Genomic DNA, 23168 nt, shown 5'->3' on the forward strand with positions numbered 1-23168 from the left:
TTCAGGTAAATATTTCTATAGCATTTGAACTCTTGTATATGTTATATACCTATCATTCAAAGTCAAATCTCTTTTTGTCATCATATATTTGTCCCTGTTTACTCTTCTTTCCTACCCCCTCCCCTGGGTGACCACTTTACTTTTATTTATGTCTATGAGTCTCAGTATTATATCCCACCTATGTACAAAATCATATAGTTTTTAGCTTTTTCTGATTTTCTTATTTTACTTGATATAATATACTCAAGGTTCATCCAAGTTGTCATTAAAGGCAATATGTCATTTCTATGTCTGAGTCATATTCCATATACTGTATTTTCCCATGTATAAGATACATGCTTTTTAAAAAAAAAATGGGGTCTAAAATCTGGGTGTGCCTTATAGTGGTTGTAGATTCTTTTTACTTGAATTTTCTGCTTTTTGCTCTTGTTTTTTCTCCCACTATTGAAGACAGTGATTTGTCATCAGGCACAGATGAGGACAAGATAATGGATTGGAATTTTGACAGTAATGAAAAGTTGTATGAATTTTATGATAAATAAAACTTGAGTTCAAGAACTATATGTAATACTGTTTTTCAAATTTCAGGCCCCAGAATTAAGGTGCATCTTATACATGGGTAGGTACAGTATGTTCTACATCTTCTTTTTCCAATCCTCTATTGAAGGATATTTTGGTTCTTTCCATGTCTTGGCCACTGTGAGTAATGCTGAGATGAACATGGAGATGCATGTATCTTTATGTACCAATGTTTTTGAGATTTTGAGGTAGACAGTGGAGGGATTGCTAGGTCATATGGTAGTTCTAGTCCAGAAGTCCCCAAACTTTTTACACAGGGAGCCAGTTTATTGTCCCTCAGACCATTGGAGGGCCGGACTATAAAAAATAACTATGAAGAAATCCCTATGCACACTGCACATTATCTTATTTTAAAGTAAAAAAAAACAACAAAAAAAACAGGAACAAATACAATATTTAAAATAAAGAGTAAGCAAATTTAAATCAACAAACTGACCAGTATTTCAATGGGAACTATGCTCCTTTCACTGACCACCAATGAAAGAGGTGTCCCTTCTGGAAGTGCGGTGGGGTCTGGATAAATGGCCTCAGGGGGCCACATGCGACCTGCGGGCTGTAGTTTGGGTACCCCTGTTCTAGTCTTAATTTTTCTAGATGTAATTATTAGTATAGTGTGAGAATCCCTCCTGTTAGATTATTACAATAAAAGCCAACATTGAGAATCGAAGACAGGCATCTCACACATACCTGCACAGAATGTTGATAGGTGACAAATTTTATAGAAAATACACAGAGCTGTTGAAAAGATGTCAATTTTGCATGTATAAATAGTTGTTTATCATTCTGTGATGCTTGGGTCACCAATATTAAACCACAGGAGTCGCCATTGATATAATAAGATTCAGTCAGGCAGTGATTATAATACAAAAGGATCCTGGTATACTCTCTCAGTGCAAGTAAAGACACACTAAAAAAAAGCAATATTTAGAAGTTAAGAAAGGAGATGAATGAAAGCCATGGGACCTACAAAAATGATGTGATGAGAGAGGTCGGATTTGGAGGTCTTGATGTTTAGATTTGCCTCTGTTTTACAACCTAAACTTTGAATGGATGGCACAGATACTGAGATCAGATTGTTTGCCTGAGGAGCTTCTGCATGGCCCTTTTGATATCCCTGTTCTTTAGATGGTAGATGAAGGGGTTCAGCTTAGGGGTGACCACAGTGTATGTCACCAAAGCTGCCATACCCTTCCTTGGAGAAAGTGAGACAACTGAACTGAGGTACAACCCCAAGGGCTGTTCCATAAAATAAACAAACAACTGACAGGTGAGAGCCACAGGTGGAGAAGGTTTTATACTTCCCACCTTATGATGAAACTCTCAGAATGAAAGAAATAATTGTATAGTAAGAGACAAGGATCTCTGAGATAGGAAGAAAACCAGAAAGGGCACCAACAAAATACATGACTATGTCATTGGTGAAGGTGTAAAAACAGGTAAGTTTGAGAAGTTGAGAAGTGTCCCAGAAGAAATGAGAAATTTCAACATCTTTGAAGTAGCTAAGTTTTAACACAATTGAATTGTGCATCTTTGAGACCAAAAGGCTCATGAAAAATGACACCAAAACTAAAAGCAAACACACAAAGGTGTGTGTTTATGATGACTGAGTAGTGTAGAGGGTGACAAATGGCCATGGAATGGTCATAGGCCATAACGGTCAGGAGGAGACTATCCATACATCCAAAAAGCATAAAAAATGACTTTTGTGTGAGGCAGCCCTCATAGGAGATGACTTTTCTGTGAGTCTGAATGTTGATTATCATATTTGGGATGGTGGTAAAAATGAAAGTTATAAGCCAAGGACAGGTGACCAAGGAAGAGCCCACTGAGCAAAGGCTGCAGTTTCAGATCATCTGAAAGACCCATGAGGAAGAACTATGAGACAAACATTAGATTTTCTGGTGCTATGCAGCCTGTTATCTTTTTTTAGAACTTCTATACATTTCCATTTGATACTAGATATCAAGAATTCAAAATTAATTTGATACTGCTATCTTTATGATCTTGGACAAGTTCAAACTGTGATCTTGAGCACTTTACCCACCTTCAATGTTTATTACAAACTATGATCTTTGTGCCAAATCTAGTCTGTCACCTGTTTTCACAAATAAAATTTTGTTGGAACATGGCCATACTCATTCATATGTGTGTTGTCAAAGTCTGCTTTTGTGCTATGATGACAGAGATGAGTAGTTATAACAAAGACCACATGGCCTACAGAGCCTAAAATATTTACTACCGAGACCTTTATAGGAAGGTTTGCTGACCATTTCCTGGTGTTATTGATAAAATTCTTTCCTTTATAGGTTATTTTGAGGAGAAAACTAAATATATAATATAAAGTACTTAAGACAGTGTTTGGCTCATAACAAAGAATCAGTAAGTAAAAGTTGTGTTTATCATAATAAGAGGACCAAGGAAAAAAAATACAAAATTTCTATTTATGTTCAAATAGCATTTGGTGAATTATAATCCATTTCATATTAGAGATTTTACCAGAACAGATATATGAAAAACAAAATGTGTACACTAACCAAGTACAGTATTAACCTAGTATAAGGTTTAATGCTGGGACCTTGGAGTCACTTTCATCATAGTGAGCAAATATACAAGTTGATTTTATCACTATTATGCTTCTAGAAGATGTAGCCCATGTATTAGGGCAGACACACACACACACACACACACACACACACACACACACACACAAAATATCACAGAAATGAATATTCAGATAATATCTTTCTACTCAAGAAAAACAACTAAAAATACCTAACAAAGAATGCTAGATAATGAAAATATACAATTTAATTATTGTCTAATATGCCAAAATAAACCAATTAGCAGTACATAAAAGTAATAATGTCACTTAAATTAGTAACAAAAAAATAACAAGGAATGCACCCATAAGAAATAATCTGACTGATAGATTTTATCAAACTGTGTTTAATCTTCATAATGACCTTAGAAATAGTTGACATATCAAATACAGGATACCCATTAAAAATTAAATTTGAATTGTACACTTGAAACCTGTAAAGTCTGATAAACTATGTCAAAACAATGAATTAAAAAATTTTATAAGTAAATAAATAAAATATTATTTGAGGTGATGTGAAATGAGAGGGGTGGGCTACATTGCCTCTAAGTTTCTGTTTAATTCTAAAAGGCTGTGATTCATACTGAAATTTTTTTTTTTAGCCAGAGATAGATAGAGAGTGGGGAAACACAGACAAGGACAGAGAGACAGAAAGGGAAGAAGGGAAAGAGATGAGAAGCGTCAACTCATAGTTGGAGCACCTTAGTTGTTAATTGATTGCTTTCTTATATGTGCCTTGGATGGGAGGGCTCCAGCTGAGCCAGTGACCCCTTGCTCAAGCCAGTGACATTGGGCTCAAACCACCAAACTTGAACTTCAAGCCAGTGATCATGGGGTTATGTCTATGATCCTGCCCTCAAGCCAGCAACCTCAGGGTTTCAAAGCTGAGTCCTCAGCGTCCCAAGCTGATGCTCTATCCACTGCACCATTGCCTGGTCAGGCCATCTAAGAATTTTAGTTAGACTTTTCAGTATATTTTAATGGATTCACTCTACAAAATAATTCAGAGGATATACAATTCTTCAAGATTCATTCAACAAACACACACACACACAAAATACAATTTGAGGTGAATAACAAAAAAATGTTTGGTACAAGTAGGTCCCATATGCATTGTCTGAACTTCCAATTTGGCATGGTTATTGTCCTACTAAATCTGGAAGCTCTATTTGAAAGGTAAGTATAAGGAAACAAATTTTTTTTGCATCCACAAAACACTTGTTTTTACCTAATTCAAGTATGCTGATCTCAAATCTGACAGTTTTTCTCTGTAAGCTACAGGGTTTTTGCAATTCAAGATTTTAGGTATTCATCTTATTGTAAAATTTTCAACATTTTGTGTAACATAATAAAGTAGAATGTCTTCTTGGGCATCATCTTTGTAAAAAGATAATAATTTAAATAATGCAGTAAAAACACTAATACACAAAAAGATATAATTGCATCAAAATTTGTCTACAGTTTCAAAATAGAACATATTAAAACACTTATTTTAATCATAAAATTTGTGCAAAACATGTTTAAATTCTATTCAGGCAAAAATTTGCATCTGTGGCTCTTGCATTTGTGTACTTGTTGAGAAAATCATGTTATGTTTGATGCTCCAGCAGTAGTCTGCCATTGTTTAGAGCTGTCAAGAAATAGCCGCCATTCTGTTGGACTGTAAGTGGTAACACCTAGCTGGCTGAGAAGATTTCTGATATCATGACAGTAAACAAAGTGTTTGTCTTTGGAAAAAAGTCCACAAAAATTTATTCACGCTTCCTGAAATGGGATACTTTAGCTGACCAGTGAAGTACATTCTTTTCTTGAAGCCTGGAGGCTAATAACTCAGCTGCTTTTTTTGATAGGCCCAAATCTCTTACTAAGTAATTCAATTCAGGTTAGCTAAACTGCTGAGGGGTTAATGACTGCTTGGCATCAGAAGAAGGCCCTTCAGATTCTACAACCATTTCCTCATGCATCTTATCAAAATACACTTGATCACCATGTTCACTTTTTTCATCCTTAGAAGAAATCACACCATTGAAAACTAAAACTGGGAGTGTCTCAGAGTGTAAGATAGGTAGTATTGCTGAAGAAATATTGGGATATGCAATCATATGCTGTTTTTTCTTGCTGATGCCCTTTGTATGAATCAGACAGAAATAACGGTCACTGCTGTGGTCCTTAGGTTCACGCCAAACCATGGGAATACCAAAAGGCATTCCTTTGCATTTTCCTTTTGTCCAGTCATGAAGCATTTCCTCACAATTATGACACACAATATAAGGAGCCCAATTCTTGTCTTGATCACCAAGAGGAACTTGAAAATAGGCAATATATGCATGTGTCACAAATGATGAAATATTGTACCTTTGACATTGAAGTGTGTAACAACCACATATATAACAGAAGGTGTCAGGACTATTTTTACATTTATGCCTACTCAAAGAAGCCATGATTTAATATTAAAACAAAATAAGGTTGTTTTTATCAGATAATAATTTTTTACATTTAATATCAACTACAATTATATAAAAGTGATGTTTGTAAAACATTAATTGCCTTGTGGTTATGTTCAATCCAAGAGTCATTGCCCTTTAACTCCAATTTAAAAACCAATGCATGCCATTAATTGTAACAAAAAGAAATTAAAATTGCATAAAAACTAGAGCATGCACCAACAAAAAGGATTTTAGATTTGGAATCAGTGATGCAGAAATATATAGAAAAAGTTTTAAAACCTCATGTGACAGAAAATGAAAAAATAATTGTTCCCCAGTCCAAATTTGCAGTTTGGAATCTGAGGCTCAGAGAAGAGAAGAGATATTTGCATACCCATGTTTATTGCAGCATCATTTACCACAATAAAGAGGTGAAAACAACTTGAGTACCCACTGATATATGAATGGATAGAGACGATTTGGTGTCTACATGAATGGAATATCACTGGGTCATAAAATAAGAGATGCTTTTTTATACAACATGGATGAACCTTGAGAACATTATGCTAAGTGAAATGAACACATCACAAAAAGACAAATACTGCATGATTCCACTTGTGAGATATATAAAATACAGAAACTCTTAGAAACAGAAAGTAGAATGTGTTACCAGAGGCTGAGAGGAAAGGGTGGTGGAGTTGTTTTTGGTAGGTCATTTCAGTCATGAAGGATGTGAATGAGGGAGTCTGAAGACTTGTTGTACCAAAATATGCACGTGATTGACATTCTACTATACACTTAGACACTGGGGAAGGGTAAAGTTTATGTGGTTTTTCTGCCAGAATGAAAAAAATAAATTAAAATGAAAAACAAGATAAAGCATAAGGAAGGGCTTACTGCAGGAAGATGGTCATGTGAAAATCAGAAGCAATTTATTCATAAAATTAAATTTTCCAAATAATTTTTTAAAGTTTAAGTTTTTGTGTAAAGAAAAGTACATAACAAAAAGGATTCATGAGAATGTGGCACATGGAAATGTTTTTAAATGGTAACTATTTCAATTACACTTCAGAAGTTGTACTTTGAGTTGGATATTGAGGTTCAAGAATGTTAGCATTCAATACTATGCCACAAATTTCTCTTTTGAATAATAACATATGATACTTACAAGTGTGAATTCTTTTTTATTATTTTTTTAATGAGAGAGAGATACAGAAAGAGAGACAGAGACAGTAAGCATGAGACATGCAAAGCATCAACTCATAGTTGTAACACTTGGATTGTTCATTGATTGCTTCTCATATGTGCCTTGATGGAAGGATGGGAGTGCTTGAGCTAAGCCTGTGACCCCTTGCTCAAGACAGCCACCTTGGGTTCAAGCCAGCGACCATGGGATCATGTCAATAATCCCATGCTCAAACCAGTGACCCCATGCTCAAGCAGGTGAGCCTGTACTGAAGTTGGCAGCCTGGGGGTTTCAAACCTGGGTCTTCTATGTTCCAGGATGATGCTCAACCCACTGCACCACCACTGGTCAGACACAAGTTTGAATTCTAAAGCCAGGTAGTTTTAGCTACTTACAAGCTATGTGGCCTTTGACAAGCTGTTTTTCTGGCCCTTTTTCATCATCTCTAAAACATGGTGAACACAGCACCCATCTCACATTATTTTTGTGAAAAATAAATGCATTTTTGTGTAGAATAGAGCTAGACTGTGCATTAAAGGGTGTCTAACCCAGAGCACAGGGAGTTCTCAGGTTACAACAGTATTGACAAAAAACGCTTAAAGTTTACTACACTTACTCCCATAAAAACTTACAGGTATTAATATATATACTTAAAGGAATATTTTAGAACACTATCTCCTAAGATCAGAAACAAAGCAATGGTGTTAATTTTTATCTTTTTATCACTGTAAAGTAATGAGGCAAGAAAATAAAAGATAAAGTTTAGAATTTTTTTATTGATATTAACAAGACTGTATACACACAAAATCCAAAATAAGCCATAAATATTTGAATAAATAATTAAATTTATAAAGGTTAATAGAGAAAAGATTATGTACAAAAAGAAATTGCAATTAAAAAAAGAAAAAAAATAACTTGGGTGGTGAACACACAATACAATATACAAATTATATATTACAGAATTGTACATATAAAACCTATGTAATTTTATTAAACAATGTCACTCCAATAAATTCAATAAAAATTTTTAAAGTAAATAAAAATATATACAAAACAAAACATAGTATATACATAGATGTAATTTAATAAACAGTCCACTGTTAAATTAAAAGTAACGTAGGGGAGAGATGACATCAGCGTAATGGCGCGGTAGGAAGCGATACCAATAAATCTCCCCCAAAACTCAACAAGACCTTCAACCAGAAACAGAAAAACCTATCCTTGGAGCCTCCATATGTTTTGCAATACACCTGAAGGTATGGTCGAGCGAAAAATTGGCTAAATATATAATCAAACCCCGAAGGAAATAGGGAGTAAGAAATGCTCCACTTTCCTCACTAACCTTAACAGGGCGGCTTTCATTGGGAACTGAGAATATAGAAACTGAGGTGGGTAAAGGGGGTGAATAGATCCAGGCCTCGGCACAAACGGCCGAACCAGGCTGTAGCACAGAGATCCAAGCCGAGGAAAAACTGTTCCTGTGGCAACTCGGGTAATACAAGCTAAGACTCGCGCCAAACCCAGACAAACAAAGACAAGTGGGGCAGCCATTTTACCCGATCTCCTGGTCGGCATGCGCAGATAGTGGGTGAGAGATTCCTCCAACTGCCTCAGCAGTGGGCGCTCGTGTTATCCCACAGAGAGGCAGAGTCAGAGCCTTTGTGTGGGCTGAAAGCGGAATCTCTGGGCCGCCCCAGTGCCCTGAGGGAGCCACACACGGGGAGGGAGTGAGAGCCAATTCCAATGCTGCAACTTTTCCGTGCAAGAGGGATTTCACTCAGAAGGTGAGGCGGCGGGCCTGATATCCTGGTCTGCACACAGATAGTGAGCGAGAGATTCCTCCGAGTGCCTCGGCAGTGTGCGCCCATGTTATCCCACAGAGGGGCAGAGTCAGGGGCCTTTGTGTGGGCCAAAAGTGGAATCTCAAGCCACCCCAGCGCCCTAAGGGAGCTGCGCACTGGGGAGCGAGAGCCAATTCCAATGCTGCAACTTTTCCGTGTGGAAGAGGGTTTCACTCAGAGGGTGAGATTTCCAGCCTGATATCCTGGTCTACGCGCGCAGATAGTGAGGGAGAGTTTCCTCCAAGCGCCCCAGGAGTGGGTGCCCACCCGTGTTACCGGACAGAGTGGAAGAGCCAGAGGTCTTTGAGTGGACGGAAGCCCCGCCTGATTACGCTAGCAGCTCTGACTGACTGAGCCTTACCCAGAGCCCTGTGCTGAGTGGGAATAGAGTGGGGAGTGGCCAGATCTTTGAGCCTCTAACTATCCAGGCAGAGGCAGCAGCAACCCCATAGCTGAATTATCAGGCTACTAATTGAGGAAGGAAAGACTAGGAGAGAGGCTCCAGGAACACGGACTCTCTCACTGTCGGAGCCTATAAATGCTAATGAGCCTCGACTGCCAATGAGACTGAAGCACAATACATGAAATCGCCATAGAGACTTATCAACTGCAAACCTCTACCTGAGCATGCCAAAGGGGCAGAACCTGGGGTACAGAGTCACTGACCAGGAAGAGGGAGAGAAAAGAAAAAGCAAGAAGATAACCTCTAAAATCAAGAATAATCCACAGACTTTATAACCTATCCCATTTTATTATATTTGTTCGTTTGTGTCTCTTATCTTCATTCTTGATTTTTTTTTCTCTTTTTTTCCTCCTCCAATTTGGTTGTTTAACTCTCTGCCGGTCTTATTCTCTCCTCTTCTTAAACTACACTACCCATAAGTGTTACATCTCCCATTATCTTTTCTTTCCTCTTCCTTTCTCTCTATGAGGGTTGCACTCCAAAACCCTTAACTCTCTCTCTCTCTCTCTCTCTCCTTTTTCTTTTTTCTTCTTTTAGCGGTACCCCCCTTTTTTTTCTCTCTCTCTTTCCTTTCTCCCTCTATATTAGTTTCTTCCTTTCTCCTTTACGTCTCCTCTCATTCAAACCTCAATAATGAACAAATTATCTTATCTGGGACTCAAAATTATGTTTGTGGATTTGGGTTTTTTTTTACTTCACCTTATTAACTCACTAGCAGTGCTCCCATCCCTGGCTCTCCATTTTATCTAGTTCTTGTTCCACTAAATACAATAGTAATTTTTTTAATTTGTCCCCCCATTTTCCTGTTTCCCTCTTATTCCTCTCATCATAACTCTTAGTCAACCAACACCTAAAAGCAAATCATTTTATTCTTGACCCAAATTTTTTTCTTATTTGCTTTTTTGTGGGTCCATACCCTCTTTTTTTCTGTTGTTTTTCTTTTTTTTGTTGCTGTTGTTGTTTTTTTTTTTGGCCCCTTTATTACTTCTCCCCAATTCAGGCCCTCCAGTACAGGCATTGTTTGTTCTATTTAGTACAATATAACTCACAGTTCACCACAAGATTTTCTCAAGAAAGAGGGGAGCGGAGAGGAAAAAAGGAGGGGGGGGAAATAATTTTCTTTTTTTTTAATTTTTAATTTTATTTTATTTTTCTTTGTTTAATTATTTTTTAAAAAAACTCTTTGATTTTTTATTTTTATTTTTTTAACTTTTTATTCTTTATTAAATCTCATTTATACTATCAACAAAACCACCCTCAGATGTCATTAAAAAAGAGAAAATCGAATACCATGGATACAAAAGAAAGAGAGGTAACACAGATAGATGAGGAAAAGTCTATGGAGAAAAAATTTAATATATTGGAAACCTTGGAGTTAAATGACAGAGAATTTAAAATAGAAATCCTAAAAATCCTCCAAGATATACAAGAAAACACAGAAAGGCAATTTAGGGAGCTCAGAAAACAACTCAATGAACACAAAGAATATATTTCCAAGGAAATTGAAACTATAAAAACAAATCAAACAGAGATGAAAAACTCAATACACGAGCTGAAAAATGAGGTAACAAGCTTAGCTAATAAAACAGGCCAGATAGAAGGTAGGATTAGTGAAACAGAAGAAAAGCAACTTGAGGCACAACAGAGAGAAGAAGAAAGAGACTCAAAAATTAAAAAAAAAAAATGAGATAGCCCTACAGGAATTATCTGACTCCATCAAAAAGAATAACATAAGAATAATAGGTATATCAGAGGAAGAAGAGAGAGAAAATGGAATGGAGAACATACTCAAACAAATAATAGATGAGAACTTCCCAAGCCTGTGGAAAGAACTAAAGCCTCAAATTCAAGAAGCAAACAGAACTCCGAGTTTTCATAACCCCAAAAAACCTACTCCAAGGCACATCATAATGAAATTGGCAAAAACTAACGGCAAAGAAAAAATTCTCAAGGCAGCCAGGGAAAAGAAGAATACAACATATAAAGGAAGTCCCATTAGATTATTATCCGATTTCTCAACAGAAACTCTACAAGCTAGAAGAGAGTGGACCCCAATATTTAAAGTCCTGAAAGAGAGGAACTTTCAGCCATGAATACTATACCCATCAAAGCTATCCTTCAAATATGAAGGAGAAATAAAAACATTCACAGATACAGAAAAGATGAGGGAATTTATCATCAGAAAAGCCCCACTCCAGGAATTACTAGAGGGGGTTCTCCAATCAGATACAAAGAACAAAACAAAACAAAGCCACAATTAACAGCTCCAAGAAGAATACAATAAAACCAAATTTAAACTGTGACAACAACAAAATGAAAGGGGGAGGAGAGGATGGAGATTAACAGCAGCAAAGGACAATGGAGTGCAAAAGTACTCACAAAATAGTGCACTACAATGAACAGGGTAGGAACTCTTTTCATTATTTAAAGGTAACCACCATTAAAAAAACCACCACAGAAGCACATGATTTAAAAAAGATAGCAACAGAGGAAAGATGAATGGAATACAATCAAATAAAAACAAGAGATAATAAAACAAAAGAGAAGGCTCAAACAAGACACAAAACTAACAGAAAGCAATCTATAAAATGGCAATAGGGAACTCACAAGTGTCAATAATTACACTAAATGTAACAGATTAAACTCACCAATAAAAAGGCACAGAGTAGCAGAATGGATTAAAAAAGAAAATCCAACTGTATGCTGCCTACAAAAAACTCATCTAAGTAACAAGGATAAAAACAAATTCAAAGTAAAAGGCTGGAAAACAATACTCCAAGCAAAAAACATCAAAAAAAAAGCAGGCGTAGCAATACTCATATCTGATAATGCTGATTACAAGACAGCAAAAGTACTCAGAGACAAAAATGGCTATTTCATAATGGCTAAGGGTACACTGAATCAAGAAGACATAACAATTCTTAATATATATGCACCAAACCAAGGAGCACCAAAATATATAAGACAGCTACTTATTGCCCTTAAAACAAAAACTGACAAAAATACAATCATACTTGGAGACCTCAATACACCACTGACGGCTCTAGATCGGTCATCCAAACAGAGAATCAACAAAGATATAGTGGCCTTAAACAAAATACTAGAGCACCTGGATATGATAGACATCTACAGGACATTTCATCCCAAAGTGACTGAGTATACATTTTTCTCCAGTGTACATGGATCATTCTCAAGAATTGACCATATGTTGGGCCACAAAAACAACATCAGCAAATTCAGAAAAATCGAAGTTGTATCAAGCATATTTTCTGATCATAAAGCCTTGAAACTAGAATTCAACTGCAAAAAAGAGGGAAAAAATCCCACAAAAATGTGGAAACTAAACAACATACTTTTAAAAAATGAATGGGTCAAAGAAGAAATAAGTGCAGAGATCAAAAGATATATACAGACAAATGAAAATGACAATACGACATATCAGAATCTATGGGATGCAGCAAAAGCAGTGATAAGAGGGAAGTTCATATCACTTCAGGCATATATGAGAGTGATATGAGAGAGCCCAAGTGAACCACTTAACTTCACACCTTAAGTAGCTAGAAAAAGAAGAACAAAGACAACCCAAAACTAGCCGAAGAAAGGAGATAATAAAAATCAGAGCAGAAATAAATAAAATAGAGAACAGAAAAACTATAGAAAAAATTAATACAACAAGGAGCTGGTTCTTTGAAAAGATCAACAAAATTGACAAACCCTTGGCAAGACTTACCAAGGAAAAAAGAGAAAGGACTCATATAAACAAAATCCAAAATGAAAGAGGAGAAATCACCACGGACACCATAGATATACAAAGAATTACAGTAGAATACTATGAAAAACTTTATGCCACTAAATTCAACAACCTAGAAGAAATGGATAAATTCTTAGAACAATACAACCTTCCTAGACTGAGTCAAGAAGAAACAGAAAGCCTAAACAGACCTATTAGTAGAGAAGAAATAGAAAAAACCATTAAAAACCTCCCCAAAAATAAAAGTCCAGGCCCAGACGGCTATACCAGCGAATTTTATCAAACATTCAAAGAAGACTTGGTTCCTATTCTACTGAAAGTCTTCCAAAATATTGAAGAAGAAACAATACTACCAAACACATTTTATGAGGCCAACATAACCCTCATACCAAAACCAGGCAAGGATGGCACAAAAATAGAAAACTGCAGACCAATATATCTAATGAATACAGATGCTAAAATACTAAACACAATACTAGCAAATCAAATACAACATATTAAAAAAATAATACATCATGATCAAGTGGGATTCATCCCAGAATCTCAAGGATGGTTCAACATACGTAAAACGGTTAACGTAATACACCATATCAACAAAACAAAGAACAAAAACCACATGATCTTATCAATAGACACAGAAAAGGCTTTCGATAAAATACAACACAATTTTATGTTTAAGACTCTCAACAAAATGGGTATAGAAGGAAAATATCTCAACATGATAAAGGCCATATATGATAAACCATCAGCTAACATCATATTAAATGGCACAAAACTGAAGGCTTTCCCCCTTAAATCAGGAACAAGACAGGGTTGTCCACTCTCTCCACTCTTATTTAATGTGGTACTAGAGGTTCTAGCCAGAGCAATCAGACAAGACAAAGAAATAAAAACATCCTTATCTGAAAAGAAGAAGTAAAGGTATCACTTTTTGCAGATGATATGATCCTATACATCGAAAACCCCAAAGAATCCACAAAAAGACTACTAGAAACAATAAGCCAATACAGCAAGGTCGCAGGATACAAAATTAACATACAGAAGTCAATAGCCTTTCTATATGCCAACAATGAAACAATTGAGAATGAACTCAAAAGAATAATCCCCTTCACAATTGCAACAAAAAAAATAAAATACCTAGGAATAAACATAACAAAGAATGTAAAGGACTTATATAATGAAAACTATAATCCATTGTTAAGGGAAATCAAAAAAGATATAATGAGATGGAAGAATATTTCTTGTTCTTGGTTAGGAAGAATAAATATAATCAAGATGGCCATATTACCCAAAGCAATATACAAATTTAATGCAATTCTCATCAAAATTCCAATGACATTTTTTACAGAAATGGAACAAAAAATCATCAGATTTATATGGAACTATAAAAAACCTCGAATAGCCAAAGCAATCCTAAAAAAAAAGACTGAGGCTGGGGGCATTACAATACCTGACTTCAAACTATATTATAGGGCCACGACAATCAAAACAGCATGGTATTGGCAGAAAAATAGACACTCAGACCAATGGACCAGAATAGAAAACCCAGAAATAAAACCACATATATATAGTCAAATAATTTTTGATAAAGGGGCCAACAACACACAATGGAGAAAAGAAAGGCTCTTCAATAAATGGTGCTGGGAAAACTGAAAAGCCACATGCAAAAGAATGAAACTGTACTACAGTTTGTCCCCCTGTACTAAAATTAACTCAAAATGGATCAAAGATCTAAACATAAGACCTGAAACAATTAAGTACATAGAAGAAGACATAGGTACTCAACTCATGGACCTGGGTTTTAAAGAGCATTTTATGAATTTGACTCCAATGGCAAGAGAAGTGAAGGCAAAAATTAATGAATGGGACTACATCAGACCAAGAAATTTTTGCTCAGCAAGAGAAACTGATAACAAAATGAACAGAGAGCCAACTAAATGGGAAATGATATTTTCAAACAGCAGCTCAGATAAGGGCCTAATATCCAAAATATACAAAGAACTCATAAAACTGAACAACAAACAAACAAACAATCCAACAAAAAAATGGAAAGAGGACATGAACAGACACTTCTCCCAGGAAGAAATACAGATGGCCAACAGATATATAAAAAGATGCTCATCTTCTTTAGTTATTAGAGAAATGCAAATCAAAACTGCGATGAGATACCACCTCACACCTGTTAGATTAGCTATTATTAACAAGACAGGTAATAGCAAATGTTGGAGAGGCTGTGGAGAAAAAGGAACCCTCATACACTGTTGGTGGGAATGTAAAGTAGTACAACCATTATGGAAGAAAGTATGGTGGTTCCTCAAAAAACTGAAAATAGAACTACCTTATGACCCAGCAATCCCTCTACTGGGTATATACCCCCTAAACTCAGAAACATTGATACGTAAAGACACATGCAGTCCCATGTTTATTGCAGCATCTTCACAGTGGCCAGGACATGGAAACAACCAAAAAGCCCATCAATAGATGACTGGATAAAGAAGATGTGGCACATATACACTATGGAATACTACTCAGCCATAAGAAATGATGACATCGGATCATTTACAGCAAAATGGTGAAATCTTGATAACATTATACGAAGTGAAATAAGTAAATCAGAAAAAACCAGAAACTGCATTATTCCATACGTAGGTGGGACATAAAAGTGAGACTAAGAGACATTGATAAGAGTGTGGTGGTTACAGGGGGAGGGGGGAGAGGGAAAGGGAAAGGGGGAGGAGGAGGGGCACAAGGAAAACTAGATAGAAGGTGACAGAGGACAATCTGACTTTGGGTTATGGGTATGTAACATAATTGAACGACAAGATAACCTGGACATGTTATCTTTGAATATATGTATCCTGATTTATTGATGTCACCCCATTAAAAAAATAAAATTATAATTTAAAAAAATAAAATAAAATAAATAAAAATAACCTAGGAAAATGGACAATTATATGGCGTTCATCAACTGTAAGACTCAGCATTATAAAAATCTCAATTTTATTTAGGTTATTTTATCAAATTAATGTAATTCCAAGCATAGTCTCAGGTTTATTTTTAAAATTGATAAGGAGATACTATAATTAATACACAAAGAAATGGTGAACAGAGAAGCACATATAGACTCTACTCTGGTTTGTGGATGAGTATGAGTGACCACTCCTAAGCAAGTCAGAGTCTCACATTCCTATGAATAACAGTGGGCAAGTGAGCCAATCAGATTCAGTGGCAATAATCATATTGGAATTGTCCCAAAAGACTATCACTCTATTCTCCCTGAAAACCCAATCCAGAAAGAAAGCAGTGTAAATTTCCTGGGGCCATGAAGAGAGATAGCCTGCCAAGAATAGCTGATGCAAGAAGATGCACCACCAATACAGTAAGACAATATGTCCAGACAAAATTGGTTTAACCTGAGGATCCAACCATGCATGAAGCCAGTTATATCCAAGGACTTTCCAGTAATCCAACCAATAAATTCCTGTTATAACTAACAAATATGAAAACAGTGACAAACAAACCAGAGACTAAGAGCTTTCCACAATATACATATGTATAAAATACACATTACATATATATCATATATGGCCTATGTAACTACAGAGATGCACACACATAAAATGGACAAGTAACAGAAAGAAACTTTTTAAATTAGAAATAAAATTTGGTAAAATGTTTCAACAGGTACCCTCATGAAAGATACCCGAATAGCCAAGAAGCACATAATAATGTATTCAAACCTGGTTGAGTGCTTTGTTGGTTTGAGCATCATAATGACATGCCACTATTGTGGGTTTGATCCCCAGGCAGAGCACATGCAAGAATCAACCAATAAATGCATAAATAAATGAAACAGTAAGTCTATGCTTCTCTCTTTTCTTCTCTCTCTATCTTCTTCCTTCCTCTCTAAAATCAGTAAATAAATTTTAAAACATTTATTTTAGTATTCAACATAATTACAGATCAAGTAAATGCAAATTAAAATCAAAACTAAAAAATTATATCTTCTGCTGAATGGCTAAAATTAGTGTGTGCTGGCCAGGTATCTAGACCAATTGGAATCTTCATCTATTGCATCTAGAATTATAGGTGCAATCAGCCTTTCTGAAATAGTGAAATAACAACCAAAACTACACCTGAAGCCTACCTTGATTCACTAATCATATTCTCACATACAGAGCATTTACCAAGAGAAATAAGTGTGTGTCTGCCAAAAGAACAATGGAAAGGCAAACAGATATTAAGTAAAGAAAACAAGCCAAACGCATAACTGTACATATTATATTTTAACATTCATATAAAAATCAAGGCTCTGGCCAGGTAGCTCATTTGATTAGGGCACTATCTTAATACATCAACGCTGTGAGTTTCATCCCTAGTCAGGTACATACAAGACTCAACCAAAAAATGCATAAATAAGTGGAACAAGTCAATTTCTCTCTCTCTCTCTCTCTCTCTCTCTCTTTCTCTTTCCTTTCTTTTCCCTCTACAATCAGTGAATAAAAATTAAAATAAAAGTAAAGCAGGAAGAAGCAAAGCTAATAAATTATAATGAAAGTCAAAATCATGCTTTCCTCTGTAGAGCAATTACTGAGAAGGCAGATGAATAAACTTTCTGGAGTGATGGAAGTGTTCAGTTATCAGGGTATAAACATTATGTGCAATTCCATCAAGCTGTACACTTAAGATTAGCACACTTCTGTAGAGAAGCATACATAATTCTTAATAAAACAATAGAAAATGATGACAGGAAGTGCTATAGGTATACAGTGTGGCTTCATGTAACGACTGAAATACATTCTGAGAAGGACCTCATTAGACAATTTTGTCACTGTGCAAACATATTAGAATTCACAGGCAATAGGAATTTTTCAGCTCATTATAATCTTCGGGGACAACCATCATCCATTGCTGATTTATGTGGTGTATGCAACACAGGACTGTACTTTTAGAGATGAGGGAAAATATAATAGAATAAAATATGCGGCTAAACGTACCTGAAGCACAAACCAATAAAGCATCCTCTTAGGTTAAAAAAAAAAAAAAAAGGAGGTAAAATCTTCCGTGTCTGAAGATGTCAAATATAAGTCTTCTTCCACTAAAATGGGGTAACACCCTATCTGATGCTTGTCTCACTTATATCTAATTTTCCTCACTGTCCACAGCTCTTTTTGTTTTGAGAACACAGTGAACTTGCATAGATGTATCTTTTCACTTGAGTAATGATATCATGGGACTGGACTATGCAGATGACAACAGTCCAGCTCCAAACTGGGGCCAAATCAATGTAATCAGTTGATATATCAGGGGGAGTGTAACATCTGCAGGATGACAATGCTAAAACTTGTCAAAATGTAAGAGGCTATGTATGGGCACAATGGAGAAACTTATAGAGAAGTTTATGGAACTGCTGCTTCCAAGGTAACTAATGTCAAGGACTTAATGTTCTTGAGCCAGTACTGATTGGTGAGGCCAATAATCAGGGAAATGATCTGGAAACTAGAGTCCACCAAGAACCTATGCATTGTCTTCCCTGTCTCATGGCCTTACTAAACTCAAATAAGAAATTCTATACTCTGCCTTCCAATTTGCATATAAACTCTTTATTTTAGACATCTCTAACCAGAAACTGCATAAGAAAATACAAACCAGAAACCAGTGAGCCAACATTCTACTTTAAGGGTGAAGCACTGATCTTTGCTTTTAGTGCAAATTTTTTTATACACTTATTTCTTAGAAATTTTGACTTATAATAAGAATATTTTTGGCTTGAGCAGGCGGTGGCACAGTGGATAGAGCATCAAACTGGGATGTGGAAGACTCAGGTTTGAGAACCCGAGGTCCCCAACCTGAGGGCAGGCTCATCTGGTGTGAGCAAAAAGCTCACCAGCTTGGATCCAAGGTCACTGGCTTGAGCAAGGGGTTACGTTACTTGGTCTGCTGAAGGCCCACGGTCAAGGCACATATGGGAAAGCAATCAATGAACAACTAAGGAGTCCCAATGAAAAACTGATGACTGATGTTTCTCATCTCTCTTGGTTCCTGTCTATCTGTCCCTATCTATCCCTCTCTCTGACTATCACTCTGTCTCTGAAAAAAATAAATATTTTTTAAAAAAGAATATTTTTGGAGGCATTACCACATGGTTTACATACAAAGGTTTTCTCATAGTTATGAGTTCTCAGGAGTCATCTAAAAGATGAGGGACAATTAACTACTTAGTTACAGTCATAGGATGTCTCCACTGTGGGAGATCTCACATGTTGCCTAAGATTGGAAAAGCATTGCAGACATTCCCATAGTTCTTACATTTGTATATTTTCTCTGGAGTAGTTTTTCACATTCCTTCGAAAATAGGCAACACAAACAAAGGCTTTCCCACACTCCTTACATTTATAGGGTTTCTTTTTGATATGAGTTCTGACATGTACAGTGAGTTTTGAGGACTCATTGAAGGCCTTTCCACACTCCTTACACTTGTAAGGCTTCTCTCCAGTATGGATTCTTAAATGTATTATGAGGTGAGAGGAAGAACTAATGGCCTTCCCACATTCCTTGCATTTGTAAGGCTGGAATTCTCTTGTGCTCTGTGAGGGATGAAGAACAGCTGAAGGTTTTGCCACATTGCTCACATTCAGTTTGTCCAGAGTGAAGCTTCCTATGCACCCTGAAAAATGAAAAACAGCCGAAGGCTCTGGTAAACTGCTGACATTTGTACGGTTTTTCTTCCATGGGGGTTTTTATATGCTTTCTGAAACAAATGAGGGAGTGGAAAGCCTTCCCACACTCCCTGCACTGGTAGGGTTTGCTTCCTGTGTGTGAACTAACATGGGTCTTCAGGGGAACATGATCTGTGAAGACCTTTTTACATTCATGGTATTCATAGGATTGTATCTCAGCATTTCTCTGAAGTACATTAAGATTTAAAGTTTGGTCAAAGGTTTTTTACACTGATTTTCTTGGTTATATTCATAGATGTTCTCTACCACATGACTTTTTCTAAAAATAAAAAGCACAATATTAGTAATAAATATTTTTAATATTTTCAGTAACTGTGTATGTTTTTCACTCTAAGGCAGCAGTTCTTAAAATGTGTGCCAGGGTGCACTGGTGTGCCCTAGATTTCCAGGTGCACCCTATGGTATTCTAGAGAAATATGTGCCTCTTGGTGACCAAAAAACTAACAGTGGTTTTTGGAGTTTAGATTTTTGGGGAACATAGGTGTGGGGAATTGTCAGCTGTAAACTGACAATCTGTCCAACCCCCACCTTACTTGCCTAATTAGGTTGCAAAAAGCTGTTAAGCTGTGGTGCTGGATTGTTTACACTACTCCCCACATTTTCTGGAAAGACTGGAGGCAAGTTTTTCTATCTTTTGTTTGGTGTAAAGTTAAGATGGTATGTATGGTGAGGATTTTCTGTACTCAACACAATTAAGAGTAAAAAGAGAGAAATTCTTTAATGTATTGACAAGAAAATGAGTCTGCCTTTCAAACATGTGCCCAAACATTGAAGAAATTGCCAGGACACACCAGTCATATTTCTCATAAACACAAGAATAAAAAAACTTAATATAGTCATGCCAGGACCTGCTGAATTTACTAAGTCTTACCAAGAATGTATCTGTATATATAAATAGATAATATTTTTGTCATTTTTAAATTTTTTAACCTGTCTTTTTTATGAATCCTAAAAAGCATAACTCAAAATATGTAATATAAAAATGTTTTTTAAAGTCAGAATAAATTTAATTTTGTCATATTTATTTCACTTAATTACCATAAAAGCATGCTTGAACTTTATTTTTTTCTTTAACATTTGACTTAATTATTATAATATATTTCTCAAAATTTGTATATAGTGTGCCTACAATTATTTGTAAGATTTTAAATGCACCTTGACTTCAAAAAATTTGAGAACCACTACCCTAAGGGTTTATGAACTGAAAGTTCTTACAGAGGGTTCTACAATAGCCAGTATTTATCACCAAGTTTTTTTTTCTTTAAATTCTTTTACAAGTGAAAGAGGGGAGATAGACAGACTCCTGCATGTATCCTGACCAGGACCAATCCAAAGAACATCATCTGGGGCCAATGCTCTGCCCATCTAGGGCTATACTCAAAATCTGTAGAAATATACTATGAAAATATGCAAAGTTAGAATAATAATTAGAGATAGCAAGGTGACCTAAGGTGAAAGCCATTAGTCAACCAGTGTGCTGAGGCATATTAGTGTGCCGTGGGGAAATTAAACATGGGTCCCCAAACTACGACCCACTTATGTACAAACAATGAGAAACAGGCAACTTTTTTGAGAAAAACCACAAAGGTAAAAGAGAGAGCCCTCAAAGCTAGCTACTTTGTTGCTGAACTCGTAGCTAAATCAAAAAAGTCCCACACTGTGGCAAAACATTAATACTGCCAGCTTGTAAAGCCGTTGTAAATGAGATGCTTGGCCCTACCATGGCCAAAAAGATAGCTAAAGTGCCTCTCTCAGATAACACAATTGCCAGACGTATTGATGACATGTCTGTGGACATTGAAACTGTTGTTTTGGAAAAGGTGCGCATCAGTAAGAAATTTGCCTTGCAACTTGATGAGTCAACAGATATTAGTGGACATTGTCAGCTCTTGGCCAACATGTGTTTTGTGGATGGAGAAGCCTGATTAGAGAAAACTTTCTATTTTGCAAGGCACTGCCAGAAAAATCAACAGGAGAGGAAATATTTTGGGTCACGTTGGAATATCTTGATAAAAGCGGGCTTACATGAGAAAACTGCATAGGTGTCTGCACTGATGGAGCCACAGCTATGATCGGGCACATCAAAGGCTTTGTAAGTAGAGTCAAAGAAAGAAACCCAGATGTTATTGTTACACACTATTTTTTGCACCATGAGGCCCTCGTTGCAAAGACCTTACCAGCAGATCTAGCTCCTGTGTTGGATGATGTTGTGAGCATAGTAAACTTTGTGAAGACGCAATCTTTGAGATGTCACTTATTTGTGTCTTTGTGTAAAGAAATGGGAGCAGAACATGAAATCTTATTGCTCCACATGGAGGTCCGGTGGCTGTCACATGGCAAAGTGCTGGCCCATGTGTATGAGTTGCGAGAGGAACTTAAAGTATTTCTGACAAACTAGAAGTCCGATTACTCAAAGCTGCTTGCAAGTGATGAGTGGTGTGCAAAGCTGGCATACCTGGCTGATATATTTTATTATCTGAATGAACTGAACACACAGATGCAAGGCCGAAATGAAAACCTGCTTAAAAGCACTGATAAAATGAACGGATTCCGCCTGACCTGTGGTGGCGCAGTGGATAAAGCGTCGACCTGGAAATGCTGAGGTCGCCGGTTCAAAACCCTGGGCTTGCCTGGTCAAGGCACATATGGGAGTTGATGCTTCCAGCTCCTCCCCCTGTTCTCTCTATCTCTTTCCTCTCTCTCCCTCTCTGTCTCTCTCCTCTCTAAAAAAAATGAATAAATAAAATGAACGGATTCCATTTAAAGATGCAGCTCTGGTAACAACATGTGCAGCGTGGCAACCTTGAGATGTCCCTGCTCACCGAGAAACAGCAGGATGGCAACACTGCTGCAATGTGCGAGGTGATTGGCAGACATTTGAAAACTCTTGAGAAGATGTTGTCATTTTATTTCTCTTTAGTCTTCACAGAATGCCTTGACTGGGTTAGGGACCCTTACAGCTTAGTATCCGTTGCTGGAAAGGACATGACTTTAAAGGAGCAAGAGGAACTCATTGAACTGAAACAAGATTTTGGTTTAAAGCTAAAGTTTGCTGATCTTCCTTTGGACAGTTTTTGGTTATGTGTTGCCAAGGAGTTCTCCATTCTAGCCAACAAAGCTATTTTGACATTGCTCCCATTTTCAACCACATATCTATGTGAGCTGAGCTTCTCAAGCTTGACTGTGATAAAAACTAAAAACAGAGAGAGACTGAGCTGTTGAGGAAGAGCTTCGTGTGTGTCTTTCTACCATTCCTGCTAGGATATCCCTTTTGTGTTCATCAAAACAGGTCCAGGTTTCACACTAAGTGAGTATAAATACATTTAGAAACTATATTATTAACTATATGTATAATATGTACTGTGTTAGAGTGTCATTTTGTGTCATTTTGGTAGGTGGTGTACCCCAGGATTTTGTAAATGTAAAAAATATGCCGCGGCTCAAAAAAGGTTAAAAATCACTGCGTTAGTGGATGTGAGTCTAGGTGCCTCTCTGACCCATACTGAAAACAGCTTATACTGGAGACAGCAAAACAGCAGGATAAGATTCAGTAATAGAAAATATTTAGGTTCTCAGAACAGAG

The 23168-nt window shown here is 36.5% G+C and overlaps 1 pseudogene; it reads right to left on the reverse strand.

Annotated features, from left to right (window-relative positions):
• Positions 1 to 1647: 1647 nt before the first annotated feature.
• On the reverse strand, positions 1648 to 21802 carry LOC136388282 (olfactory receptor 7E178-like; annotated as a pseudogene).
• Between the last annotated feature and the right edge of the window lie 1366 nt (positions 21803 to 23168).

This window comes from Saccopteryx leptura, chromosome 1 (assembly GCF_036850995.1).
Source record: "Saccopteryx leptura isolate mSacLep1 chromosome 1, mSacLep1_pri_phased_curated, whole genome shotgun sequence".
NCBI classification, from domain to species: Eukaryota; Metazoa; Chordata; class Mammalia; order Chiroptera; family Emballonuridae; genus Saccopteryx; species Saccopteryx leptura.